General features: G+C 49.0%; 2 protein-coding genes across 3 annotated transcripts in view; one reads left to right on the top strand and one right to left on the bottom strand.

Annotated features, from left to right (window-relative positions):
- INSYN2A (inhibitory synaptic factor 2A) overlaps nucleotides 1-10,869 on the bottom strand; it is a 61,032-nt gene extending 50,163 nt beyond the window's left edge. The window contains exon 1 of the mRNA XM_043475107.1: nucleotides 10,504-10,869. The gene's annotated coding sequence lies outside the window, so the exon portion shown is untranslated. The remainder of the gene's footprint in view (nucleotides 1-10,503) is intronic.
- Nucleotides 1-18,811, top strand: part of DOCK1 (dedicator of cytokinesis 1) — a 546,616-nt gene that overhangs the window by 269,903 nt on the left and 257,902 nt on the right. The gene's annotated exons all lie outside the window — the stretch shown is intronic.

The raw sequence follows: 18,811 nt of genomic DNA, 5'->3' as shown, positions 1-18,811 counted from the left end.
GGGAGCAGGAAGAAGAAAGGACCCAGAGTGTTCCCTGGGGAGTCAGGGCAGGCGTCCCCTGGGAGACATGGTAAGATGGGCCTCAAGCATCAGTTGCTTTGCTTTGATGTGTCCATTCTCTCTGCTTACACTTATGTAAGTGTTTGCAGACTAGATTCTGCTAAGCATCTCCTCTTTCTCTTGAACTCAATCAGCCTTTGATCCTTGGTAATTAAAGAATATAATGATATGCATCCCAGTATCCTCATAGGAGGGGCCTTACCCAGGACATTTTAAGAAGGTTTAGGGTGGGTACTCAATATTATTGGTTTCCATGGATTCTTTCTGTATCACCTGGATCCTCAATCAGATGGAGCCTGGATCCTGGGTAGGGATCAGATGAATGGAAGGGTAAAGGGACAGAGCTCCATTAGTTTAAGAAAAACCATGTTCCACAGATTTTTATCTTCTGAACCTTGGTGTAACTCTCTGGAATTTGGTTGTTACAAAGTATTACTTTAAATTTTTTTTTTCTGTGCAGATGCAGGAACATGAGATGACCCATACACACACAAAAATGAGTAGATGGTTCAGCAGTGATGTGTATTTTCTATTTAGTCCTAAAGCACATCAGGGCCCTTAACAACAGATTTGCTACCGTAAATGTCACCAGTAGGCTTGTCCTTATATTGCCTGGCTTTCTTCTTGGGAGTGAGATGTGGTTGTGGCAAAATAAGAATTCAATTAGAAAATCTCAATCGTGTGGGATAACATGAACATGTTAGGGTGGAATCATTGTAGCCTAGCCTTCTAACTGAATCCTGGAGTTTGCTGTAGAGGAGGAACCCCTGACATTTTTGGGGGGGGATCAGTAGAGTTCGGGATCACACTTCTGCACCTGGTTACTTCCAAGTGTGTGTTCTTTGACCTAACAGTGTTGCATGAAGTAAATAGTTTTTCACTTTTTCTGACTTTGAGTATACATAACTAAAGTTGCACTCAATAAACTGCACTCAATAAAATCGATACTCAGAAATAATTCTACACTCCACTCTGTGATGAACGTGGGGAGGAAGGAAAGGGGAGATGGAGAAATGAAATGAGAGGGAGAATGTGAGGGGAACAGGGAGGCCTGGAACTGCCCAGACAGGCAGGCAGGCACAGAGACCGTGGGACGGTGCTCGGGGAATTACAGCCCAGGTGCTGTTCAGCGGGGCAGAGGCACGGGGCATTCCTGCGGATGAGAGCCACTACCGACGGCTTTGCACTGCTCCAGAGCAGGCGGCTGCAGCGACCCTCCTCCTCCTCCCTTCCAGAACTGAGCTGGACGGTTCCTCTTAGGGGAAAAACCCTCCAGCCAAGGGCAGGAAACTGAGGCCAGACTGTCACAGTTTCAGTTTCACGTTTTATGAAGCATCCAGCACGCAATGAGCGCGAGCGTTCGACTGGACACATGATCCTATTTTAAGTCAATGCTTCTGTGCTCAACTTCTGTCTTTTGCTCTCTCGGGCACCTCTTCCTTCATGGGGATTGTGGGAAAGGGAGAGAGAACAGAAGGGAAATGTTGTGTAGGTTCAGAAGGGAAGGTGGCGTTGCCACGCGTAAGCAGTACTGCTGCTGATCTTGAAATGATTCTGTGCCCCTCAGAATCCTAAAAATAATTTTTTAAAAGGAAAACATATGTCTTTCCAAAACCTTAAATGACCCCTCTACACTTGGCCTTCTTGAAACTTTGGAGGAGAGCGTAAGCGTTGAAGTGGAAGCTTTTACAAGGTTTGTTGTTGTGTTTTTAAAGACAGCCTTTAAAAGAATCCTAAGGGAGACTGTTCTTCTCTCAGAAGTAGGAAAACATGCATCTTCCTCAGGGTCTCCATCCTTGAACCTGACTCTCTAGAAGGCATATACTGGTCCCACCCCAGTCCAGGGAGAGCGGTGACGGGGGAGTTGAGATCGCTGTGATAAGACACGCAAGATTAAGACCCACTGGTCTCCAGGTTTTGTTTTGTTGTCCTCATTCTCTTGTATTTCCTGCGGCATTCCTAAAGCTTAGAGCAACATGTGACACATAAAAAGTACCCACAAATATTTACTGAATGAAAGGATGAATGAGTGATGTCCCAGGGGAGCAAGGAGAGCCGTCCTCTTCTATAATATTTTTTCTAGAATGAACTTAGCCACGGGTTGCTGGTTACCAAACAGAGCCCGGGTTGAGGCCAGCATGCTGAGTTTCCCGTGGCCCCACTTTGGATCAACAGTGGACATGGATTCTCCTCCCAGAGGGGGGCAATGAGTGACCTGTGACTGTCGCCATTCAAAACACGGGTCTTCTGCAATGTGGCTTAATTATCACATGGTGAATGCCAAGTAAATTGTCACCTGGCAGGTCCATAGCCAGAAGAAGGTATATTCACACCTTTTTTTCTCTTGATGATTCTGACTGGGGAGGCAATGCATCTAGAATTTGGTCCATTCCTACAAATTCTGGGGGTGGAGACAGCTCTTCTCAGCAGGGATCTGGGGTTGGAGATTGATTATTAGTGAATGATTTACGTGTAGGATTTTATAAGTCGGCGAGGGGGTACGCAAGGTCATCCCGTTGGCATTCTGTCATTCTTGTCTTTTCTTGTCATGATCATTCCTGGCTCTGTCCTATCACAGGATGCTTCAGAACTGAGGTGTAGACTGCCTGCCTGCTTTTGAGTTCTGTACCTTCCACAAGTGAGCTCAGAATACTGCTCAGATTATATAACCTGGGTGAGTAAAAAAGTGAAAGTGAAAGTTGCTCAGTCGCCTCCAACTCTTTGCCGGCACCTCTGTCCATGGACTTCTCCAGGCCAGAATACTGGAGTGGGTAGCTGTTTCCTTCTCGAGGGGATCTTCCCAACCCAGGGATTAAACCTGGGATCCCTTACCACTGAGCCACCAGGGAAGCCTCACTTTGTCCATGTTCTAATACTGCATTTTCCAAATACTGGGTTTTTTTCTTCTATTTTTTTGGCCATGCCACATGGCATGTGGGATTGTAGTTCCCTAAGAGAGGATCTAACCTGAACCTCCTACAGTGAAAGCTTGGAGTTTTAATCACTGGGCCACTAGGGAAGTTCTACCAAATATCTCTGATGGACCAGTTATTGTTTTTTAAAAGGTGGAGAAACTGAGGCACTGCAAGGTAAACCTGTGTCCACATCACCCTGATAGTAATTGGCAGAACTGGGGGTACAGATGTGGACAGTGTCCCCTGAATGCACCTGTAAGCACTCTGATCTGTGATGCGGGCCCAGGTGGCTAGTATCTGTAGCCCCCAGTATGTGGTCTTGGTGATGCTGCTGCTGGTGATGAAGTGATGTTGATAAGGACAGTGCACTTAAGAATAGGTTACGTCTGTGGACGACACTGGATATGTTATTTGAGAGAAACAGATTTGAGAACCACCTGTAAGGTTGGTACGCCACTTTGAATGGCTGATTATATAAAGTATACAGTTGTAGGTTTTTATTTGAAAACTGGGCATGCCAGTGGTCATTTTCACAGATGCTTTAGATCCAGAATTAGGACTGAGGCTTTGATGTGGAACTGAATGGTCACGAGGAATGAAATGAGAGCCAGGGGCCCTAGATTCCAGTCCATCCTCTACCCCTCGCTCAGGGGCTGACCTCGCCTCCTGGAGAAAGGATGCCTCCCTTGGCTTGCCCTGCCCAAGAAGACCAGCTGGTGTGTTCAGAGGGTCAGTTTCTACAACCCTGTGATCAGTTCCATCTTTTAGCCTAACCCTAGGGATTTTTGCCCCACTAGTAAATCTGATAGAAACAATAAATAGAGCAGAGACATACTTAGAGAGTGAATAATGTACATGGAGATGACTAGAAATAGCAACAACAACAACAACAAAAATTAAACCAGGAGGGAAAGTCCTTCTGTGAAGCCCTCTGAACTAACAACTACTTTTAAAACAAACAGACAATAAATATTTGAGAAAAGCCGTTATCATGGGATTTTTCAATGCCGTGAGAAATCAGATGAAAAATATGGTTTAAAAGTGAGAAACTTATCTTTCTTAGCATTTTTATTAAAATATTTTTGTAAATGTTTTCATTAAAAAATACCCATGTACTTGGCTGCGGCTGGTCTTAGTTGCAGCATGTGTGATCCTTAGTTGTGCTGTGCGGGATCTGGTGCCCTGACCGGGGACTAAACCCAGGCCCTCCGTTTTGGAGCTCAGAGTCTTAGCCACTGGACTGCCAGGGAAGTCCCTAGCATTGTTAGATGTTCAGACTCTCTACACTTGTATGTGTATGGACTTTTCTGGAGAGTGACTCCCTGCCGCACTTCTCCAAGGTATGTGAGTTGTAAGTGCATGATTAATGGGAAACTAGTTGTCTAGTTGTTTGTGCCATGTGATTTCAACATGGAAAAAAGAGAAAAGCAAAAAGCCACATCTTTATGAACCACTCTGGTATTGCTTGAAAAAAGAAGAGATACATTGGTGGGTCTGGCACAAAAACCAATGAAATTGATATGTCATGATACAAAATTGAGAGGTGGGGTCAAGGCTAAGAGATAGATGTTTTCTAGTTGTCTTGAACAGACTCTGGACTGTTCTGAACAGACTTGTATTTTGGTAAGGTGAAAATTCCTTTCAGCCAAAAACTGTCAGCATTTGGGATAAAAGAGCATTTAATCTATTGGATTGAGGCTTACTTTGCCTCCCTTGTTTCTTTTACTCTTAATCTATTACTAGGTCATTAAACTTACATTCTTTCTTTAAAAACTCAACTTCTACCCATGTGAATTTTCACCAAAGGAAGCTCTATATAAGGTTGAGTTTGGGGAAGGAAAACTCCAAACCTTTGATACCCTTTTCTTCCTTAATCACCATGTGGCCCAGATTTGAAGATTGTGCATCTCTAGAAGTTGTCTTCATTGTTAGCAACATCTCATGATTCTTCCTTTTAATTCCTACTTCAAAACAAGTACAACTTGAAATGGAAGGAAAAAAAAATTATTGTCCAATCTGGAGTCTGTGAATTTCTAGCAAAATCACTGACTAGGTTTATTGTTGATAGCTTCATTAAATATTCATTAAGCACCTGTTATTTCATAGGACTATTCTTAGTCCTTTAAGAATTTCTTTGTGGTGTGAATCCTTTGGTCTAGTTTTTTTCCTCTTTCAGAGTATTTCTCATGGAAGTTCTAAGAAGCAAGAAATGATGAAGAACTTATCTTTTAAAATAATGTTTCCAGTTGGAAACTCACATTCCGATTTCTGATAGTAATCCTATCTTTTTCCTCCAGACCTGCTGGTTCCCTGGCTTCTCTGCTTCTCTTGATTCCCAAGCCCCGTGTCCGCCTGGGTTAGTAGCATCTTTAGTCCCTTCTCCATGTTGCCATGTTACAGACTCACCACCCAGGATGTCTCTCTCTCAAATGCCCCCTTGTATAGATCTCCATGGTCACCAGTCACTTTGCTACCAGTTAGTAGCACCTGTCACACCCTCTCAACTGATCTCCGACTCCTCTTCTCTGGTGGTCTCTAGCTGTCAAGGCTTCGACTTCTAGAAATGTGTGCAATTGTTCAAAACATTCAGCGGTTACCTATCACCAACAAACACAGGACCTTTCTGCCCTGCTGGTTCCTCCGTAAACTGGCTTTAAACTGCTCTTCACTGTCTGACCTCCACCCTGTGCCCAGTGTCACTTCTTACCTTCCCACACAGGCCTCTCGCTCTGAGCACCCAGCAGCCATGCATAGCTGCAGGATTTGTGTGTGCATCTTATCCCCTTTTCTCAGTGAGGTCATCACCCTGTCTGCCTGGGAACCCCCGAAGCACACGGCTGCTCCTCTCCTGATCCTATCTCCCACCTCCTCTCGCCCTCCTGGCCTTGAGAACCGCTCACTCATCTTGCAATATCTCACACCCTGCTATGGCCACTGCCGCTACGACTGGACTGGGTACATTTCCACAGACCAGCCTTCCTTTCTGGACCAAGCCATCTGCATATCAATCTACTTCCCAGTGCTTGCCCATTACCGGAGCCCAGGTTTTATAGTTGCATTACCTTTCCAAGGATGCTAAAATCGCTTACTACAAAAGCAAGCAGCTTCCAGGGAACAAAATGCAGATAATACGGGGTGTTCTGAGTCTGACTACTAAAGTTTTAATACACACGAAAAAGATAAAGAATTGGACAGTTGACAAACATAGGATACTTCCCAGGGAACAACCAGTATGGAGGGACCCACATCACCAGTGGAATGATGACCTGGAAACACAAAGATTGATCAGTTTCATTTCTGTTGATAGTAGATAATGCTATACCTCCTTGGCAGTTTCTTAATGGAGCAGCCGAAACGAAGCTCTCAGACCATCAGCTTCCCCTTCCTGCGTTTTCTCTCTGCAGTCTTGATGAGGCGAGTATCAAATTTGCAGGACTGCCTGCCCGTAGTATTTCTGGCTTCACAAAACCTCTTTCTTATGTCTCTCATATGCTATAGTTTACTGCATTTCATTTTATGCCTAAGGCTAGATTATTAAGGATTGAATTGGAATTTTCCATAGTAACTGCAGTGTAAACTCTGACCAGCTTTTTGCCATACTATCGTGATTTTTCAAGAAGTTTCTTCTCTACCTGAGCCATGGCCATAATAGCATAACTCAGGTAAAGGGTCAGTGTGTAGACGTGAACCTCTCTCTGCTCGTCTTTGGTGTCAATTCCTAACAGCAAGATAACACGGCACAGAGAGCTTGTCTGTGAATGTACAGTACTTGGAATAATCAGTTCAGTACTCTACAGAAGCAATATCTGCAAATGATGAATTTGAAGACTGTTCTTCACAAATCCCTTAGAAACATAGTGTTGGCCGAAAGGTTTATAATTTAAAAACAAAAGTCCTTGTCCCTATTATGTGCTTTTCTGTAGTCAAGTTCATTTTCTTTCTCTCCCAATTAGAGCTGAGAATATGCATCCAGTAGAAAGACACAGAGCTATCAGGCTAGAGTGTTTTTGTTTTTATTTACATTATTGGTTTGTCACTTGATAACATCTTTAGCTAACTCAAAGTCCCTCAACTCATTCATTCATTGTGGTGTGAATGATGTCTATAGTATGTATGACTCAGACCCATACTGAATATTACAGTGGCTTATAGTAGAGAGGGTGTCTGAGAGAGTTTATATCAAGAATTGAATTTGGAATCCAGAAATGTCTCCCTAGGTATGTTTTTTGTAAACCTGACAGGTAAGATGCTTGGGTGGTTGGAGACACTTCAGGGCCCCTGAACCTGAAACAGACACATTATCATACATAGTCCAAAGGTTCAAACCTGTAATTTGTATGGCTTACTGTTTAATACGAATTGACATCTAAGTAGCGTCTTCATATGAATCCCAGCAGGATCCCCACAACGTGGCACCATATCTCTGTGTTATGTCCTTAATATATAAGAAAAATATACTTTAAAAATACACTGATGAAAATGTGTAACATCTTTATGACATTTATGTTATAGGTCAGCCCAAATATTAGATAAAGACTTATCCAAATGTTTGTATGCAAATTCCCTGGTAATAAAAGTGTTGTCATGTCATATCAATCATACTAAATTTTGCTTTAAAATATTGAAGTCATGTTATGAAATATTAAAATCAAATATGTGAGGAGACTAAAAAGAAACTGCTTCATAAATTATGTCAGCTCATTTTGGTGGTGGGGGAATGAAGGGCTTGGAGGAATTTGTCAGGGAATTGTTGAGGAAGGAACTGTTTAACATAACCGTGCCAGTTTTGTCTGGGGGAGTCACCATCATGACCACAGTCCCCAAATGACTGTGATTTGCCTTAAATAGGCACAACTGGTGTGGTTTCCTGAGCGCCTGATTGCTTAAGCAGCAGCCTTGCAGTGCACCTACTCAGGTACCTGGTGGGCTCGTCCAGGGCTTCACAATTCGCAGTTCCAGACGACCCGGTCCCTGCCTACCTACACTGATGCTGGGCCACAGCACTGCCGCTTTGCAGTGTAGCTGTGATTTCTTTATTATTATTCCCCGAGAAGCAGCCTGTCCCCACATAAGTAATCTGCTTCTCATACAAGAGAGTTCAGTAGTTGTAGCTCTAAATGAGACAGCCATGGGTGAGAACAGACAAGAGAATACAAATGTGGAGCTAAGCGAACACATCTGTCCAACTGCTCTGCTGGATTCAGCTCTACAGTCTGAGAATCATTTTTATTTTCTGACTGCTTATTTCATTGTGCAGGAATCTTCCTGGTACTCTGATGCCTTTCATACACAAGTCTTCGATTAATTAACTTATTTACTTACAAAGTTTTTCTTTTTTTCCCCTCTACAGAGGGAGAAATAAAAAACAGAAAATCCTTACCCTGCACATGGGGAAAACAACTATGGCAGAACAGAGAAGCCCCCAAAGTCCAGAGTAAAAGTGCCAACTTTCCAGCTGAGGCCTGACTAACCTGTGTGGCCAGCAGTGGCTGTGTCTCAGTAGGACAATGGGACTGATTTAAGTAAAAGCTAATGTCTTAATCACACTAATAAACTCCAGTAAATCGAAAGGTAACCTCTGCCTTTCAAGGGCACCTATCTTTAAGGAGGGCTTTAAAGAAATTAAACGGGATCACCTTATCTTTGAGGAAATGATGAATTTAGTGAAGTAAAGCTCAAACTCTCTGTAGCTAACATAATTTATGCAAAATCATGCAATTAGTGATGGCTGTGCTAGACATTTTTTTTTTTTCTGCAAATGCGCCTGTAATAAAACCATCATGAGTAGCAGTGCCATCTAATGTAAGTAGTAAACATGGATAGTGAATTATTAATATCTGGTGAGGCATGCAAATGGCAGGACTTCCATTTTTCCTTTGAGCTAACAACACGTTCGCTAAAGCAAAAAAAAAAAAGGCAAAGATAAATATGAACTTTTCTTTGAAAAGACACATTCAACAGGAACATGAATGTAATAAATAGCACAAAATGTAAATAGTAAAACCCCAGCACTTTCCGCCTCCGCAAAGTGAAATGATGGTTATACTTTCTGCTGGGTCTGCTGGGAGCAGGGTCTGTAGCATAAGCTTAATGAGGTTAAAGTGATTTCATACGTGTACTCCTCATTGAGAATGGCCCGGGTCAGGTGATGTGGGTGGTAGTCTTCAATCAAGTCCTCAGTCGGGTAACCTTGACATCCCCCCTCTCTCTGGCAGATGGAAAGGGACCACCACCCCTACCCCACCCCCTTGTTAGTGCTTATCCAAGGAAAACCTCCCCGTGTGCTGGCTGGACCCTCCTCCTCTGAGCTGTAGTCTTGTGAAAATACCTCCTGCGTTCCCAGGCAAGGCAGGTCTGGCCCAAAGTTCCATCCCCATCTTGGCCAGTTCACCCTGGGATGCCTCCGCAGAATTTAAGCGCCTAAGCAGACAAGGTCAAATTAAAACTGCTTCACTGCTGATTCTGGTTCAGGGTCCAGCCGTCCTGCACAGACCGGCAGCGGGAGAGGGGTCAGGGCCCTTCTCTGTACAGGAGCCAAACGCCCTGCTTCGAGCCCCGGTGTACTCCAGAGGCACCCCCACTCCTGGCATCCCCTTACTGCGAGCTCCATCCCCCTGTGGCATGCCTTGTGCTGAGGTCACAGGAACAGGCTCTTTATCCTGGCAGTGGAGATGCCAGCTGGGAACCCTGAGCATGAACCAGCAAGACGCAGACTCTCGTTCTTGACTTGGGGCTCCCGGCGCTGCCCCGGCCGCGGGCCGGCCCGCGGGCTCCCTCCTCCCTCCTGCCCTGGCTCTCCAGTCGGCTGGCCCGCTCGCTCAGTCTGCAGCCTGGGTTGGTTTCTCATGCCCGTCCTGGGTCTGACTCGGGGATGCTGCACCCCCGGAAGCCCCGCGGGCGCCGACCCCGGCCCGCAGCCCCTGGAAGGTGCCAACCCCGGGCGAGCCCGGGCGCCTCGGGAGGAGACGGGCATTTCACGTGGGCATCGTGCCTTCGCGGTGCTCACGCCTCTCCTCCGCAGCCGGTGCAGAGCCCCTCCGCCCGGACTCATCCCCCCAAAGTTAATCAGCCGTACTTGCCAGCTCGCTTTAGTTTGGGAAAGACTTCAAAACCTCGAGATCGGCGCGGGCCAGGGCCGCCCCCAGCGCCCCCCGCCCCCCTCCACCACCTCCGGTTCTGCCTGGCGCGGGCTGTTGGGTGCTATAGGAGGCTGTGGCGTTTGTCTAGAACCGACATCGCAGACACACGGACCCGCTCCTCGCCGGCCGTCGCCAAAGTTGCCGGACGCCCCTCGGCCACCCGGCCCGGGCCAGAGGCAGTTGCGTAACCTCGCCCCTCGCCCCCGCCCGCCGCCCGGTCGGCTCCCGGCGGCCCCGGCCCCCGGCAGCCTGCCGAGTCCTCCGCGCAGCCCAGTCGGGGGCGCGGGGCGAGAACCCCGGGGTCGGCGCCCGTCCGGGCGGTGCTCTGGCCGCGGCCAAGCACAGCGGGCGCCGGGGCGCGGGAGCAGGGCGCGCGGGGCTCTGCTTACCTTCGGCGGCTTACAGATAAGTCGAGGTCGGTGCAGCGCCTGGCTCGGGCATGTCTCGCCGCGGACCCCGGCAAGCCTGGCGCGGCACGGAGCACTCCGGGCAGGGCATCCGCGGCGAGGCTCGCCGGGCTCGCGCGGAGGAAGGCTCGGCTTCGGGGGCTTGGCCCGCCGCCCGCGCCCCCCCTCCACCACCGCCGCCGCCGGCCCGGCCCGGCCGGCCCCCCGCGCCGCAGCTCACGTCCCTCCGGCCCGGCTCAGCGACGCGCGCGGCTAGGCAGCGGCTCGGCCGGCTCCGGGGACGCCCGAGCGCTTGCTCGCTCGCGGCGCGGCGGAGCCAGCCACAGCCACCCGGCGCCGTGCTCCTCCGATGTCCTCATTGACTGCGATCGTCTTCGGCGAGATCTGGGCGCCGGGGCCGGGAGGCGGGGGCGGAGAGGCGGAGGGAGAGGGAGGGAAGTCCTTGCCGCCGCCGCCGCCGCCGCCGCCCCCCGGGTCCCAGCCACTCCGCCGAGCCGGGCGGCCGGAGGACGGGGCGCCGGAGCCGCTCGCCTGCCGCCTGTACGCCCGCCTGTACGCCCGCCTGGCACCGAGGCGGGCGGAGCCCCGGGCCCCGCGGGGCGGGGGCGGGGGCGGCGCGGGGCCGGGCCGGGGCCGCGGGCGTGGGGCGGGGGGGCCCCGGAGGGAGCCGAGCGGGCGGGAGTGCAGGGGCCCCCCCGCCCGCCGACGCCCGAGCCCCAGCCGAGGAGGAGGTGGAAGGAGCCGCCGGCGGCCGCCGCCTGCTCGCGGGGCTCCACCGCGGCGCGTCCTCGGGGTTTCTGGGCTGCAGGCGGCGCTGCGCGGCCCGGGAACTTGTTGAGCCTGCCCTGGAGCTGGAGCCGCCTCCGAGCAGCAGCTGGAGGGCGGGGACCCAGCGGTTTTTCCAGGGAGGGGGTCGCTGGGGACCCCGCGCCCAGGCTGCCAGCGGTGGCGGCCGACCGATCCGAGCGCGGTTTTGAAATCAGGAGCGCGTGGGGGGCTTAGGCGGCTGTCCCCTTCGTCTGCGGATTTGCTGCCTGCCTTGGGTCCAACCTGGGGTCAGCCCCTCTAAGCGGGGACTGCCCGGCAGGCTGGCTGTAACTGGCTCGAGTACCAAAGGCAGTCCGCCCGCGGCGTCTGCTGCCCGCTGACATTCAGGAACCGGCGCCTCCGCACGAAGACCGCCACCCTCCCCCCGCCCCCCAAGTGGCGCTCACCGCCCACCTGCCAGGCCAGGGCACTTGCTGCGTTTGTTTCAGGCCAGAGTTGAGCTCACTTGGGGAAGCAAAAGGAGCTACCCCGTTCCCCCCAGATCCACCAACGAGGAGGTCTTCGGAGCTCAGAGCCGCTGGCCCAGGGGCCTCGCAGATCCCTGTGGGACCTGGTGCCCAGGCCTGGGATTAGGCAGCCAGCTAGCCGCGGACCGCCCGGCTCCCTAAATTTTCTCAGGCCGGGGGCTTGAAGTTCAGTCTCTCTGAGCATACCTGAAAGTAGCCACGTTCATTAGATTTGATGTTTCCCAAGAAAGGTCAGAGAAATGGTAAACGGGAGGGCAGTGCCAGGCTGGGGGGCGGGGTGGGGGGAGAATGGGGAGGACAGTCGGTGACGTCTCTTCGCTCACTCAGCCCTTCAGTCTCAGCTGGCCTGCTCACACTGCTGCCTGTTCCTTCCTGAGCACCAGCTCTGTGCTGCGATTCAGGCTCTGCTGGGTCCTGGCTCGCTGAGTTGAATTGAGCCTAGGTCGGTGCTTTGTGTAGTGACCATTCTTTAGAAACCCCTTTATAGGTAATGCCTCGTCTATACCTGGATGCTTCGAGTGATGCATACAGATACCGCACACACGGAAAACATCCTGCTTTTCCCTCCTACATTAGCACACAACTGTATAATTCTTGGCATCCAGATATGCCCGAGAAGGGAATCCTGAACCTGTGGATCCAAACTCTGTCACCGGGCTCTTTATTATCCTCTCTTAACCTAGAGTCCTCCAGTCTAATTTTCAGCTTGTTTACTTCTCTGGCTGGTAGTGTGCTGGTCGTGCTGGCTGGAGAGATTTGCCAGGTGATGTGTGCACGGCAGGGAACCTGTAGCCGGCTGTTCTTCCTAGAAGGGAACTGATACTGGGGATGTGTGGGACTTAGGGACATTTAATGCCGGGTGGGAGGGAGCGTCGCCATGGATGCCTTCAACATAATCCTCTGGGGGTGGGCTGTAGCCACGGTGGATGCAGTAATCTCTCCAAGGATTTTGGGCAACTTTCTGTAAATTTTGCTTTATTGCTAACTCAGAAAACAGAAATCTGTCTTCCATCTCTTACACATGTCACTGTAAATAAAGCTGCCAGGAAATCCTGAAATTGTGCTGTTGGTAATGGAAAACTGAAGTTTTAGGGACCTTGAGCAAAAACAGATGAAGACAAATGCATAAATGCTTAAATGCAGGACAGAACAGAGCTACAGGTGGCAGCATGAGCTGGCCAGAACGCAGCTCTGGGGGCAGTGGTGTTGAGATCCACATGATGCGGAATTCTAGGAAGAAAATGGAAAGCTGTAATTGGCAGGTGAGAAAACCCACTTAATGTGAACAGAGGATGTAATTGAGGTTTTTCGTATCACCAAGACTGCTTTTAGTTGTTCATGACTGAAGTAGACATAGTTGTTTTTCTGAGTCTATTAAAATTATCTGGGGACTTCCCTGGCAATCTAGTGGTTGAGAATCCATGCTTCCATTGCAGGGGACATGGGTTCGATCCCTGGTCAAGGAATTAACCCTTCCCCTGGCAAAGGGGAAAATAGCTACATTTTTTTGGCTGTGCTGCACAGATTAGTTCCTTGATCAGGGATCAAACCCGAAGCCCCTCTAGTGGGAACACCAGAGTTTTAGCCACTGGACCACCAAGGAAGTCCCCCAAATAGCTAAACATTTAATGTGGGATTTTCCGAAAGCAGAAGCACCTAAGAATAAAACTATAAGAAAGTACAAGACAGATGATAAGAAAATATTTGCATCTCTTTTCTTTTGCTTCCTTCTTAGATGTGTGTAGGTGCTATACAGAGAAATGCTGGCTTTTCAGCTCTAGTTTAGTAAATTCTGAGATCTCCATTTCTGTGTTAAAAAAAGATAAGAATATAGCAGTCAAAGACATAAAAGGATGTTCCTTAGTTTTGTCCATCTGAATTCTGAACTGGAAATAACCCAAATGCTTAAACTTTGGGGGCTTTATTCAGACAGTGGAATACTATACAGCAGGAAAAAGGCATTACTGCTTATGCATGCAGTGTGAATGACCTTCACAAACCTTGTGCAGCCGAAGCCAGGCACAACAGTGTCTCATGATTCCACCGAAACTGGGTCCAAGAGGTGAAAAATTTCCCAGTGGTGGTAGATGTCAGAAGGATGGTTATCTTTGAGCACACTAATCACACAGAGCCACACTGCCTTCTGTGCATCTTGACCCAGGTGTTCGCATGGTTGTGTACTTATGGAAAAATTCATCAAGAATGCCTCCTTTCTGTCTGGGGATTATCCCCATGTCATTCCAGTATGTGCACACAAGTTCCCCAGTGATCTGTCCCTTTCATTGAACCAGCCTGTCAGTGAAATTAACTTGTATCTTCTGAAGCCTCCTCCTCTCCACAACTCAAGCCAAGAGAAAAGTCAGGTGCTGTAGGTAAGGCTCTGATTAGACTCATGTTGGAGCATCCTTCTTTGGGAGCATGTTTTTCTAGCATTCTCCTGGATGTCTGCTTGGCTCTTAGATGCATCTGCAGCAGAGTTCACGTTGGAGATGGCTTCCCTATCTGGTCCTTTGGTGTTGTACTGTGCCTACTGGGTGAGCCTGAGTCTGTGATGGCAGGTTCTATCCTTCAGTTCTGAAGATGTGGGTACATTTCAGCTGTGCCCAGCTCCCATAGAGGGGAGGTAACTCAGCTTGACCTAAGCCTGTAGTGAAGAGATCAGTCACATCGGGGCGTTTTTCTTTTCTCTTTCAAGAACGAGACCTAGTGCTCAAAGGGGCTGCAGCTGGACCTCATCTTTAGCCTCGGAGACTAGTGAAAAGCCCTCTGAATGAATCCCTTTTCGTATTCTGCTCAAGCATTTACCGCCCGCTTTCAGGACTGACCTCCTGATCATAAGTGTACCCCTCTGTGTGAACGCCCCTGCGCGTGACTCTTCCCGTGTCCTGGTAGGAAAGCTGCATTTCCTTCTGGTGGGAATCAGAGCTGTGTTTCTCGAGTCCTGGTCCATGTCCCGGGGCTCTCCCCACTCCTGGTTCCCTCTCCTTCCATGATGAGCAGCTGGGGATGGAGTATTGGCCTGGATCACAATTTGGTTCCGAGAAACTGAGCATTAGGCAGACGAGTTGCAATTCTTGGTTTTCTCTAACGCATCATTGTGTATCTCATTTATCTGTAGGAAATGGAATGGTTTTATTTGTAAAGAGAACAAAAGTGGTTGGAGGTTTTCTTGAACACACCACGCCAGTGAGAAGAGGTGAAGGGTGGGCACGGGCTTCTGACTCCCCTTGCCCCATTCAAGACCCCTTATGTGCAAGGTCTGCAAACCCAGAGGCTTTCTCCTCCCCCAGTTCCATCACTACCCCCTCTCCTTTAGGTGGCTGTGCTGAGAAATAAATACCCTGGACCTCATGTGGCTGACCTTCATTGGGTGGTCTAGGTGATGGGGTCTGTGGGGATTTCTCATTATCCACATCTAATCTGCTGGGAGCAGATCCCTTCTGGATGAGGAAGAAGCTAAAGGGCTTTTCTTAATCCTTGCTGGTAATGCTGGCTGCTCTTTGAGCCGCTGAAGGCAACCCCTCATAAACCAGGTAATATGCCCAGGCCAATGATACCTCTGACCAGAATTAGGTCAAGAAGGGATAAAAATGGCTTTCCCGCCTCAGTGTCTGCTCTGCTAATCCACTTCACTGGTGTCCAGACGGGGGATGACCCTTCCTTGAGCCGTCTGCCCGGCGGGCATGAGGCCTGTGGTCAGTGCCCCCGGGAGCACCTCCCCTGGGGTATCCAGTGCAGGCATTGCCTTGTTTGCCTTCTGTGCCCACCTGAGGATTCACAGAGATGGAGGAAGGACGGGGGCAAGGAGAACACAGAATTCTCTGTCACTCTTTTCCTTCCACAAAGCCCTGTGTGACAGCAAAGTTGGGTCTCCTTAGTCACATGCCTGCATAAGGCCACACGCCTGACGCGCTGCACAGCGTCCCCTGTTATCCTCAGAAGACAGCCAGGAGACAGATCCTCTTTCAGTCTTCTCCCAGAGGAAGAACAGACAGGTCAGGTCATTTCTCCAAGGTCACACAGCTAGGAAGTGACAGAGTCTAGATTCAAATCCAGTACTGCCTGCTGCCACCGCGCTACCCTGCCCCACTCAGATTTATTCTTTTGAAATCAATTTGAGCTTTGCTCAGGGGCTTCCCAGGTGGTGCTGATGATAAAGAACCCACCCGCCAATGCAGGAGACTTAAGAGACACGGGTTCAATCCCTGGGTCGGGAAGATCCCCTGGAGGAGGAAATAGCAACCCACTCCAGTATTCTTGCCTGGAGAATCCCATGGACAGAGGAGCCTGGAGGGGCTACAGTTCTTAGGATTGCAAACAATCAGGCATGACTAAAGGGACTTAGTACTAGCACGTGGGGTCACATTGAGTGTTATCTTGTTTGTACTGTGCGCTGGTCAGACATCATAGTCCTCCTTGAGGAGTGGCCTTGACCAGAGGAATCCATTCCCGGCCACCCCAGCTACCCATGTCCAGAGCAGGCTGTAGCCTTCCAGGCTCTCATGGGGTCGGCTTGGCTTGGCTCCATCATGGAACATTCTGACCAGAAATGTCACCTGCTAATGGCACGCTGTCATACAGCACATCACTTGTGTAGGCTGACTGAGGCGTGCTTTTGACCAGGCATCGTTTCCCCTTTACTTCTAAACTCATCTGATCACCATATCAGTTATACTTTGGAGTAAAAACAGTCTCTGAAACAGCAATACACCATAACCATCTCAAATTTGGATGGTACATTATGCTTGTCCAATGTAACTTCAATGATCTTAACCCATGTTTTCCTCGTTGGATACTGGTTATTAGAAGGATCCATCACAGCATGCATGTTCTGTATATATCACTAAAGACCATCTCAGACTCTTCCAAGGCTAAGCATCCTGACGCTGCATTATGATGATCTTCCGGATCTATTTGCTTAGTAAGGTGGATCATGGGTGATGTGGTAGCCAGCTGCCATCCGTGGGAAAGCAAGCATTTTGTTCCTTCATGCCAAACTCCCAAGTGGTAAGAGGAAGAATTTTTAAAAGCCTGTCTGTTTCTGTTGGGTGACCTCTAAGGTCACACACAGACTTTCAGGCCCGTGTTTTTCACCAACGTTTCTCTGTTTCATTTTGCCGAATCCTTGGAGAATTAAATAGGCCATTACTTTAATTCCACTGCGCTGTCGGATTGCAGAGCTCCCCGTTTCCAATTTGCCTAATTTGGCTTTTGGCACATTCTGGAGCGGCGGTAAGACTCTAGACATGCACTGGCCTTGGAAGCCTTTCTAAGGCCTCTAAGGTTCACATCTGTTAATACTAGTGCACCTTTAACTAATATTAAAGCAATACCTGAAAACATAACCTGGACGTATTTCTTATACAAATTAAACTTCCTGCAGGATTTAAACAGAAGAAAGACATTTTACTTATACATGCTGTTTAGGGTTCTCTTTTCTCTAATTTTTTTTTTTTTTTGAATACTGATACAGAACCCAGTGTGGTAGGTTAAAGAGCGTATGGTGAGGATGCCGTGCAGAGGATTAAGGCTGAGAGCAGTCCCTGCAACACTGACCACGACTCCCTGGTGGGTACTCTTCCTGCCCCCAGGCCTCTGAGCTCAGAAGAGGGGAGGGGTCTTCATATCCTAGCTCACGCATTTCTTCTTTTTTTTTAACTTTTTCTTTTATATTGGAGTATAGCTGATTATTAGGCTCCCCAAGTGGTTTAGTAGTAAAGAGTCCACCTGCCAATGCAGGAGATGTGGGTTTGATCTGTGGGTCTGGAAGATTCTTTGGAGAAGGAAATGGCAACCTACTCCAGTATTCTTGCCTGGGAAATCCCATAGACAGAGGGGGCGCGAGGGCTGCAGTCCATGGGATGAAGAAGAGTCAGACAGGACTTAGCAGCTAAACAACACAGCTGCTTGACAAGGTTGTGCTGGTTTCAGGTGGACGGCAAAGGGACTCAGCCACGCATGTACATACATGTGTCCGTTCTCCCCCGAAGTCCCCTCCCATCCAGGCTGCCTTGTAACATTGAGCAGAGTTCCCTGTGCCATACAGTAGGTCCTTGTTGGTTACCCGCTTAAAATATAGCAGTGTGTACATGTCCCTCCCCAAATCTCTAGATATCCCTTCCCCCTTCCATCCCACTGGTGACTGTGAATTTGCCAGAACATGCATTTCCTTCCAGCTGCTGCTGTTGCCCTCGCTCAGTTGTCTGACTCTTTTGCGACCCCGTGGACTGTAGCCCTCCAGCCTCCCCTGTCCATGGGATTTCACAGGTAAGAACACAGGAGTGGGTTGCTGTTTCCTTCTTCAGGGGATATTGCTGACCCAGGGATTGAACCCATGTCTCCTGCTTGACAGGCAGATTCTTTACCACTCAACCACCTGGAAAGGCAGGGAGGCAAATTGTACAAAGCTCTTTCTTACTGGTGTTCAATGGCTGTTTCAGAGGCTTAAAGGAAACAACTTGAAAATCAGCTTGTTTTTAAAAAAATAAAACTGAGACGTGAATTTGGAAATTCACCAAAGTTTCACCAAAAAGATGGAAGACCATTAGTAGAGAGATCTCTTACTCAGTGTCAAGTTTTAAGGAAATCTGAACTCATTTTTACGTGTGTTCCCATCATGGACCCACTCCCCCCAACATCTAATGTCTCGGAGTTTGTTAAATGTTGGAAATGTTCACTGAGGCTTGGCGTTTCAGCAGTGGGTGAGGCTTCTCGACACTGATAGCTGAGACCGCAGATGCCCTCTCTTGGCCTCAGTTCAGCGTGTCCTCGTCAGTTGTGATTTGTCCCCTCCTGGCCCATCTCATGCTCCGGATCTCTCCCCGTCTGAATGTGGCTCACCTTGCTCCATTTGATCAGCAGGAGCAAATGTAAAATTATCCTTTCATGAGGCTGTCCTGGGCTATGAGCATTGTGCCCTAAATTTCTAGTGGAAGATGAAATTCATTGATGATTTATTTTGTTTACTGAATCCGAACATGAAAATGAAGAAATTT

The sequence above is a fragment of the Cervus canadensis genome, chromosome 8, assembly GCF_019320065.1.
Source record: "Cervus canadensis isolate Bull #8, Minnesota chromosome 8, ASM1932006v1, whole genome shotgun sequence".
Classification (NCBI taxonomy): Eukaryota; Metazoa; Chordata; class Mammalia; order Artiodactyla; family Cervidae; genus Cervus; species Cervus canadensis.
This window is presented reverse-complemented; position numbering and strand designations above follow the sequence as displayed.